The sequence below is a fragment of the Lactuca virosa genome, chromosome 6 (genome assembly GCF_052849685.1).
Source record: "Lactuca virosa cultivar CGN04683 chromosome 6, Lactuca_virosa_CGN04683_v6, whole genome shotgun sequence".
NCBI lineage: Eukaryota > Viridiplantae > Streptophyta > Magnoliopsida > Asterales > Asteraceae > Lactuca > Lactuca virosa.
The window spans coordinates 250,585,092-250,594,438 of NC_136431.1; the positions used below are offsets into that span (position 1 = coordinate 250,585,092).

The following is a 9,347-nucleotide window of genomic DNA, read 5'->3' on the forward strand; positions in this document are numbered from 1 at the left end:
TTAGCCATAGCCGCATTTCATGACTATGAAATATGGCAAATGGATGTCAAAACCGCTTTCCTTAATGGAAAGTTGGCTGAGGATGTTTACATGAGTCAGCCAGAGGGTTTTGTCAACACAGAGTACCCTAATAGAGTGTATAAGCTTGAGAAATCCATTTATGGGTTAAAGCAAGCACCTCGCAGATGGAATCTTTGCTTTGATGAGAAAGTCAAGGAATTTGGCTTTTCTAGGAGTGAAGATGAATCTTGTGTATATGTCAAGGCTAGTGGGAGTATAGTTAGCTTTTTGGTATTGTATGTGGATGACATACTACTCATAGGAAATGACATCCCAACTCTGCAGGAAGTTAAGTCCTGGCTTGGGAAGTGTTTCTCTATGAAGGACCTAGGAGAAGCTGCCTATATTCTAGGGATAAGGATCTTGAGAGACCGGAGTAAAAGACTAATTGGACTTAGTCAGAGTACCTACTTGGATAAGGTGCTGAAGAGATTCGGCATGCAGGACTCCAAGAAAGGAGAGTTACCCATCCAGAGTAATGCCAGATTGAGTAAGACACAAAGCCCTAGTACTGAGGCTGAGATAGCAGAAATGAGTCGAATACCTTATGCTTCGGCTGTAGGATCGATCATGTATGCTATGACGTGTACTCGACCTGATGTAGCCTTTGCTTTGAGCATGGTTAGCAGGTATCAGGGGAACCCTGGCAAGGCACACTGGACTGCGGTAAAGAATATCCTCAAGTACCTACGGAGGACTAAGGATTGGGTCCTTACCCTCGGTGGGAGTGAAGACTTGAGAGTTGTAGGGTATAGTGATGCTAGTTTTCAGACTGATAGGAATAATTTCCGCTCTCAGTCAGGCTGGGTCTTTACCTTAAATGGAGGAGCAATTTCTTGGAAGAGTTCCAAGCAAGAGACAGTGGCTGATTCAACTTGCGAATCAGAGTATAAAGCAGCTAGCGAGGCAGCAAAGGAGGCGATATGGCTGAAGAACTTCATTGGAGACCTTGGAGTTGTACCAGCTATTAAAGAGCCAATGGAAATTTTCTGTGATAGTGAAAGTGCAGTTGCCTTAGCCAAGGAACCAAGGGATCACGGGAGATCCAGACACATCGACAGAAAATACCATTTCATCAGACATCGAATAGAAGAAGGACTCCTCGTGGCAAAGAGGGTATCATCGGATGAGAATCCAGCAGATCCCCTCACGAAGGGACTGACTCGGGTGAAGCATCTCCAGCATGCTCGGAGCATAGGGCTGAAGGATGATATTAGATTTAGTAGTTAGATAACCTTGAAATTTGTAAAGTGTAATTGACATTAGATGATGAATAAAAGGTGTTTTATTTATGAGTAAAGTGTTGCTATCTCTTGTCGATCGTTTACTATATTTCTTTTGCATGTTTTGACTTCCAGAATAATTATGTTTGGTATATCATATTATTCGAACCTCCACAGTCGGTCATATGTCGGAAGTAGGTATGAATCAAGACTGTCATGATTGGTTGCAGAGGTCTAAGTTGTTGGACATGGCTACAACACTCATGAGTGCTCATAAGTTCTGAGCATTGGACTCAACCCACACTCACTGGAATCACTTCATGGAATTTATCTCGAGTGATCGTGAGACGGTAATATCATATAAGTCTTCAAACCTAGATATATGATTTGTTACTTATGAGTTGGTTATGCATTGATTGTACGAAAACGCATTGGTAACTCGATGTTATAAAACGTGCTCTTGTGTATAATTCAATGAGTAGTAGAACAAACATATGAGTCGAAGTTTATTTTTTCCTTCTTGGATTAGAAGCTGATATCTGGGCCCCTCGATGACTTTGTTTTGACCTATGTACCGGGCCCGGTCAGAACTAAGTTGATGTGTTCAATTGAGTTCTTTGTCAAACAAATCGGAAATCAGGAAACAAACTGCTGGACAATAAGTAAGACATTGTTCCATGTATTTGTCCGGCTGATATCTAGAAGATAGGATTATATGATCACTTATCTTAAATGGCGTATCATCATCTTCTCAGTTCCGAGAGACCTTGAAAGAGCTACGATTGCCGATCGGTTCCTGAAGTATTGTAGTTATAGTTATTAGACTTATCCAAGTGGGAGACTGTTGGATAAGGTGTCTAAGTCCATAACTATTTCTGGTATGTACTTGACCCGACCCGGCATGGTCCATTTGGGTTGCATGGCACCATGCAATTGGATAAACTAAAATGAGAGAAATAACACTTATGGTTTATTAATATATTATAAGTTCTAATATATTAATAATATTATTTAGTTAGTTTGATCAAGAATTAATTTAGAATTAATTAAGTGATCAAAAGATAACTAATTAAATATATGGGTAGATTATGTAAATCTTCCATATCTTATATAGTGGGCTAAGAGGCTCCATGGATTATCAAGTTGGGTTCCACCCATAGGATGCTCCATGGATGCTCCATGGGAGTTACAAACCCATGGGTCATGGAAATGAAGAGTCATGACACACTAGGGTTTACATGGTGTAACCCTAGATGTGTCAACACTATATAAGAAACCCATTCTCCACCAAAATCGGACACACATAAGAAACAAGAGGGCTAGAGCCGATTTTGCAAGTGTAAGATTCTCTCAAAGTTTACTCCTTTGCATTTGGTGTTGTGTGAAGCATTTGAGGCATCACACTTGGGGTGCTAGGCTCACAAGGTTTCAAGGATCATAATCAACAACAAGGTAAGTTATTCTATCTTTCATTCAAGTTAAAAATGTTCCCCATGTATGCTAGATAGGAATATAACCTTGGAATTCAACTTTGCATGATTATTAGACAAACATAGATCCAAGGTTATTAGGGTTGCATGTACACTTAGGAAGTGTTAGAATGCTCAAAACCCATCAGATGCTTTGTTTATGCTTGGATTAGAAGCGATATCTGGGCCCCTCGATGATTTTGTTGTGACCTATGTACCGGGCCCGGTCAGAACTAAGTTGATGTGTTCAATTAAGTTCTATGTCAAACAAATCGGAAATCGGGAAACAAACTGATGGACAATAAGTAAGACATTGTTCCATGTATTTGTCCGCTGATATCTAGAACAGAGGATTATATGATCACTTATCTTAAATGGCGTATCATCATCATCTTAGTTCCGCGAGACATTGAAAGAGCTATGATTGCTGATCGGTTCCTGAAGTCATACTTGCAGTTATAGTTATTAGACTTATCCAAGTGGGAGACTGTTGGATAAGGTGTCTAAGTCCATAACTATTTATGGTATGTACTTGACCCGGTTGGCATGGTCCATTTGGGTTGCATGGCATTGCAATACTTGGATAGACCAAAATGAGAGAAAGGACACTTAAGGTTTATTAATATATTATAAGTTCTAATATATTAATAATATTATTTAATTAGTATTGATCAAAGAATTAATTTGGAATTAATTAAGTGATCAAAAAGAGACTAATTAAATATATGGGGTTGATTGTGTAAATCATTCATTCTTGTATAGTGGGTTAATGATCCATGGTTTGTATGGATTGGGTTAAAACCCATAAGGTGCTCCATGGCTAGTCCATGGAGGTTACAAACCCATGGATCATGGAATATGAAAAGCCATGACAATTAGGGTTTACATGGTGTAACCCTACTTGTGCCACAACTATATAAAGACCCCTAGACTAGCAAAATCGGCACTTGTACAAGCAAGAAAGAGGGCTAGCCGATTTTGAGGTGTTAGTGAACTTCTCTCAAGGTTATTCCAAGTGTTGTGGTGTTGTGTGAGACATTTGAGGCATCACACTTGAGGTGCTAGGCTCACAAGGTTTTTCAAGAAATCCAAACAACAAAAGGTATGTTCTACTTCTAGCATTTATGTTTAAAAGTTCCCCATGCTATGCTAGATAGGTTATGAACCTTGGAAATCAAATTTGCATGTATCATAGTACAACATAGATCCAAGGTTTCTAGGGTTGCATGTACGCCTTAGGAGTGTTAGAATGCTCAAAACCCTTCACTTTGATCCCACTGAAAAGGGCTGAACACAAAAGGGACTGAAGGAACTCGTCGAGTCCCTTAGCTGACTCGACGAGTCGGGTAAGGTTTACCCGTTTTCGAGTTTTTGAATGAGTGCAGTGAAGGATTAGGGTTTTGAGACTGCATGCACTTTCAGTTTTCTGGACATTTGATGAACTCGACGAGTCACTTAGGTGACTCGGCGAGTTGACATGGATACAATGGAATGGACTCGGGAGGAACTCGACGAGTTTCTAGGATGCACTCGACGAGTTAAGGTCAACATGGACTGCTGACCTTGACTTTGACCAGGGTTGACTTTGAGGGTACTTATGGTATTTCGGTATTGTGACAAGTTAATCACATGATGATTATAGGAAGTTGAGTTGGAGCAGTGCATGGGATTTCCTGATCTTAGCTTGTCAGTTCAGCATTCGAGAGGTGAGTCTCCTCACCATACCAATGGGTCTAAGGCACCAAGGCCGACCCATTTTGTAGTATGTGGTACGCTAGCTGTAGTAGAGATATGTGGTGTGATAGTTAGCTATATGTTAAGTGGTATTCTAGTGATTATATGATTCTTGTAGGAAAGACCATGGGGGGAGCCCATGGCTTGTTAGTTAAAGACCATGGGGGGAGCCCATGGCAGTCAGATGAAAGACCATATGGGGGAGCCCATGGCTTGACAGTTAAAGACCATGGGGATCCCATGGCACTTTGGTATAAGACCATGTGGGGAGCCCATGGCAACCTTATATGTTTGTATGCATGGCTTATGTGATGTATGTAGCTTTTATAGCTAATATGATATGTGTTATGTGGATTGTGTGTGGGGTATGCTCTGGGGAACTCACTAAGCATTAGCTTACAGTTTGTGGATTTGTTTCAGGTACATCTGAGCCCAAGGGCAAGGGCAAGGCTTGATGGTGTGGCGTGCACTCTCTCTCAGGCGTTTTTATGGGACACTCTAATGATTTGAAATAAAATTGTATTTGATATGAATTTTGAAAACAATTGTATTTGGGATTTCATGGTTTGTGGAAGGTCTTTTGGTTAATCAAAAATGAAAATTTTATTTTGAAAATTGGGTTGTTACACTAAATACCTTTTACTTCTGTTTGGTGAAGTTGAACTTGATCTATATGTTAATTAATCATATTAATTGCATGAATTTGTCTCCTAATTGTTTATGATCATTAAATAATTAGAGCTGGGATTAATCACATCTTAGATAAAGTAATTAAAGCTAGTAACTTTAACTATGTTAGAGAGCATAATTAATCTTAATTAGTGCTTGGTTGCTTAACTTGATCATAGGAAAGTAACTATTATCATTCATAGTCCAATTGTGCTTAATATCATTTTAGTGTCTAACTTGTGGATGATCATTGCTTGTTAATTCATAAATTGGTAAGGCCTAGATATTTGATCATAATAGCTAGATAATTGGTAATCAATATAATCAATCCATTAGAAAACAACCATAGGAGAAGGAGAAATCGGATCTAAGCAGAAGTATTCTTTTAATACTTGAAGCTAGTTTGTTTTCTTTGCTTGCTTAATTGTTAGTTGATAGTTTAAGTTCTTCTGATCTTGAAAAATCAGTAAAAACCCCCCAATCATAGTTTGTTTCTTAGTTTAATTATAAGTAGTTAATTTATTTAATTGAATTCTGTTCCCTGTGAAACGACACCCGACTTACTTGAGCTATCCTATAATCTGACTAGGTATACTGCCTATAAGTGCATAGTTAGCAAATTAAGTTAGATTTATAAATTTAAAACTAGTAGGTACAATTGTACACATCAAAGTTTTTGGTTCCGTTGCCGGGGAACGACTTATTCTAGTTATAATTTATTTGTTTTTAGTTATTCGATCCTTTTTGTAGGGTAAAAACCGTAAAAAGTTATTTTTCTGCATTTATTTTTCCGTCTGCACATCCATCACGTCGTAGGAATTTTGACCACGACGCGGTCTCGCCTCAGTCAGTTTTTATTTTATTTATTTTTTTGTCCTTTTTACGCGTGTTTTCTAGTTTTATTTTCACAGGAATTATGGAGGACATCACGACCATGACAATGGAAGAGTACAAGTGACATATATGGAATGCCAACAGATGGGGTCTTGATCCACCAAAAATCCCAACCACTACAAAGTTTGAACAACCGGGACATATTCTTGGCATGCTAAAGGAACTACCATTCTTTGGGAATGAGCACGAGGATGCTTATGAGCTCATACAAGAGGTGGTGGAGATTTCAAATTATTTTAATGCACCAAACGTTAGTAAATATGCGGTGATGCTTCGACTTTTACCGGTCACATTGAAGGGTGAAGCTAAGGAATGGTTAAAATCACTTCCTTTTTAGAGAAATCACGCATGGGATGATTTTTAGACTGAGTTCATAAACCAGTTTACCCGTCCTTCGAAAGTGGCAAAGCTAAAGAGAAATATCAAGATTTTTCAACAATTAAAGGGGAGTCGCTATACGAAGCTTGGGAGCATTACAAGAGATTGTTACGACATTGCCCTCAACATGAATTCAATGTGCAACAAAAGATATCAATTTTTATGATGGAGTCAACGTATGCACTCGCCAAATTCTAGAATCTCAAGGGCCCATGACAAAGAAGGACCCGACCACTAACAAAGCTTTAATTGAAGAACCGGCTAATCATTCAAGAGAGTATCACAGCCCAAAAGAGGATTTCATTAAAGGAAAATCAAGTAAAGATGGAGGTCAAGATGCTATCAGTTCAGTAATTGCAAAGCTCGACGCAATGGAAGAAAAGATCACAAAAATGGGTGGATCAGTTCAAGATAGATGCAGAGCTTGTGGGGGACCCCATTCTACAAGGGATTGTGAATTAGAATACAAGAGAGATCGAGATACAAAATAAATTCAACAACTAAAGCATGATCTCTACCAAATAGAACAAGTACAATCCGACAAAATAAATGTTCTTAAGTCCATGCGATTTAGATTCATGGAAGCTAGGGAGAAAAGACATGATGCCACTAATATAGCGCTTAGAGATCAACAAGCATCTATCATGAGCATCCACACACAAGTCGGGCAATTAATGAAGCTTGTGCAAAAAAAGCTACCGGATTCACCTTCAAGAAAAACTAAGTCAATCCCAATCTCTCAATTCATGGTTGTTTATACAAAAGAAGAGGAGGAATGGGTGCATATGGGGGTCCTTGATTCAATAGAAGAACAGTCTAATCAGTCACTCGAATTAAAAGCGAAGGAAGAATAAGAGTATCGTGAAACTGCCCGGTCGACACGACATGGAGGCAATAGTGCCACATCGTAGGAAATAAAAGAAAATTATGATTATTCATTCTTCGAGCCATATCAACCACCTCTTCCTTTCCCATCTCGTGCCAAGAAAAATCTGGTGAAGCAAGGAAACGCAAAGTTCATGGAGCATAGGGAACTTGAAGAGAAATTGGAAAAGGAAGTGAATTATTCAAAACCTCCAATGTCAACGCCAATGATTTTCGAGGTGTTTGCTTTTACAAGACCACCAGATCAAGTCACAAAGACAGTTGAAGAAAAAGAAGAAGAGAGTGACAAGTCTCATTTTGACTAGAAAAACCCGGAACGAGACAAGACAAAAGCTAAAGACACGGGAATGAAGAAAGAACCCAAGAGGAAGCATAATGAAGATGTCAACCCAAAAATGCCAGAAAGTTCGAAAAAGGCATTCAACAGACGAGTTTCCTACAGACGATCAAGTTTCAAGTTGATGGAGGACGGGGAGGTTACACTTCCACCTGACAGAATGTAGAGTAGGAAGGAGTCCGACTTACGACTCCTCAAAAAGAAACGCTTATTGGGAGGCAACCCGATGTTTTAAGAGTTTGCATTTTCTTTCTTTTTTATTTCATTTTAGTTTTTGTTTTCACTTATAGTTTTAATTTAGTTGAACCGAATGAAGATGTGTTTCTCTAGTTTTGGATCTTATTTTGTAGTGTTGAACGAAAGTGAATCAGTGAATGAGCTTAATTGGAAAAAGTCGTGCGATTTTGGAAGATTACAATTGAAGACCATATTTTTGAATAAGTGTGAGGTTCCCCCACCTAATGAAGAGATAAGTTTTGATTTTTTTTTTCAGAAATAAGACGTTGGGATTGATCCTAAGCCATTAAGAAGAAAAAAAATGCATTGTTTTGGCTAGTAGTTACGCTCTGAGAAGACACCACGACGTGGCATCACGACACCATGCCGTGACATTCGTTATTTTCCCGACTAACGTCCATCAGATCTGTCACCACGTCGTGGCATTCGTTATTTTTCCGACTTACGTCCATTAGATCTGTTACCACGACGTGACATCCCTATACCACGTCGTGGCGTTCTTGTTTTGCTCGATCATTACGACTTCAAACTCGACATCACGAGACCACGCTGCTGCATTCGTTATTGGATGGCTACCTTAGAGACATCATATTCACATGTATACCAAAATGTTTTTAAAAGTCCAAAGCATTTTAATGAAATGTACGAGCTTTATTTGAAGCAAGCATCTGAAAACGAAATTGTTTACTTAAGATCAAGTTTGTTGATCTTGCATTTGAAAATGAGTTTTGGGTTATCGGACAAGCATTTGCGAACAAAATTTTTTACTTATACCTGTCCTTATTCGATCTTAAACCGGTCTCAGTCTCATTTGTCATTTTTTTTTATAAAAAGTTATAATAATTTGCCGTATAAATACTTCATGGTTTCCAAACATTTTTTTCTACCCAAACATTTTTGACTTGTTTTTTCTCGTTCTAAGATATTAGATTTCTCTTATAAGTTTATGTAATGTTTTTGTTTCAATGATATGTTTATGCTGTACAAATGATGTAATATTTTGAATCAAAACTATAAAAAGAGACTATAATTATTTTACAATTAAATATTGTTGTGCGGCCGCCAGACATAACAAAGATCGAGAAAAGACCATCCAAGAGTAGTCCGAGACAAAATCAATCTCGTTCAAGACCGATTTGCCAAAAACCAATAAAAACGGATCATCATAAACATGTTTAAACTAATCACTTCACAAAATTTAGAAAATCATTGGGGGAGGGAAACCCTTTTATTTGATGATTTCATATTATAAACTTTGTCATAAACATGTTTAAAGAGCAACTAATCACTTTACAAAATTTAGAAAATCATTGGGGGAGGGAAACCCTTTTATTTGATAATTTCATATTATAAACTTTCTCACCATTTTTTTCGTAAAAACTTGCTTACGGATTTTAATAATTAAATAGTGATTATGAGTGAGTAAAAAGTAAACTAAAATCATAACAAACATGTATTTTG

General features: G+C 38.0%; 1 non-coding gene across 1 annotated transcript; it reads right to left on the bottom strand.

The window, feature by feature from the left end:
* Positions 1–6,456: 6,456 nt before the first annotated feature.
* On the bottom strand, positions 6,457–6,561 carry LOC145122895 (small nucleolar RNA R71). The gene has a single exon (XR_013714792.1). It is a non-coding gene; the product is annotated as a small nucleolar RNA R71 (small nucleolar RNA).
* Positions 6,562–9,347: the final 2,786 nt, after the last annotated feature.